Genomic DNA, 1,163 nt, shown 5'->3' on the forward strand with positions numbered 1-1,163 from the left:
GGTTACACCGTAAGACTGGCATGGGACCTGTTACTTGCATAATCCTGGATCGCCAACTCAGACTATATGGGCACCTAGCTCTTTTCCCTGTGGATGACCCTGCCCATCAGGTTGTCTCTTTGTGAGACAACCCTGGGTGTGGAGGAGGCCTATGGGACGATGCAGGAGATCATGGCTTGGGCAGCTCGACGAGACCTGTCGTAAGGAATTAGATATGGAGACTCGTCTCGAGGGATCCTCGTGGCTGGAAGCGAAGGGTGGATGCCATACACCCCCGTCGGCGTTAGCCCCTTGATGATGATGATATATACAAACACACACACACACACACACACTTAAATATATATATATATATATATATATATATATATATATATGTATATATATATGTATATATATAGTATATATATATGTATTATATATATATATATATATATATATAATATATATATGTATATATATATCTATGTATATATATATCTATGTATATATATATGTATATATAATGTATATATATATATGTATATATATATGTATATATATATATATATATACATATATATATATATATATATATGTATATATATATATATATATGTATATATATATATATATATATATATATATATATATATTATATATATATATATATTATAATATATATATATATATATATATATATATATTATATACAATATATATATATATTATATATATAATATATATATGTATATATATATATATTTAAGTTGTGTGTGTGTGTGTGTGTATGTGTATATATCATCATCATCAAGGGGCTAACGCCGACGGGGGTGTATGGCATCCACCCTTCGCTTCCAGCCACGAGGATCCTCGAGACGAGTCTCCATATCTAATTCCTTACGACAGGTCTCGTCGAGCTGCCCAAGCCATGATCTCCTGCATCGTCCCATAGGCCTCCTCACACCAGGGTTGTTCACAAAGAGACAACTGATGGGCAGGGTCGTCCACAGGGAAAAGAGCTAGGTGCCATATAGTCTGAGTTGGCGATCCAGGATTATGCAAGTAACAGGTCCCATGCCAGTCTTACGGTGAACGCCAGTGAATGGTCCTGTCAACTGTACCCATGATTCGGGAAGGGACTAGTTGCAAACGGTATCAAGACGAACAACCAAGTGTCCAGC

The sequence above is a fragment of the Penaeus monodon genome, chromosome 2 (assembly GCF_015228065.2).
Source record: "Penaeus monodon isolate SGIC_2016 chromosome 2, NSTDA_Pmon_1, whole genome shotgun sequence".
NCBI lineage: Eukaryota > Metazoa > Arthropoda > Malacostraca > Decapoda > Penaeidae > Penaeus > Penaeus monodon.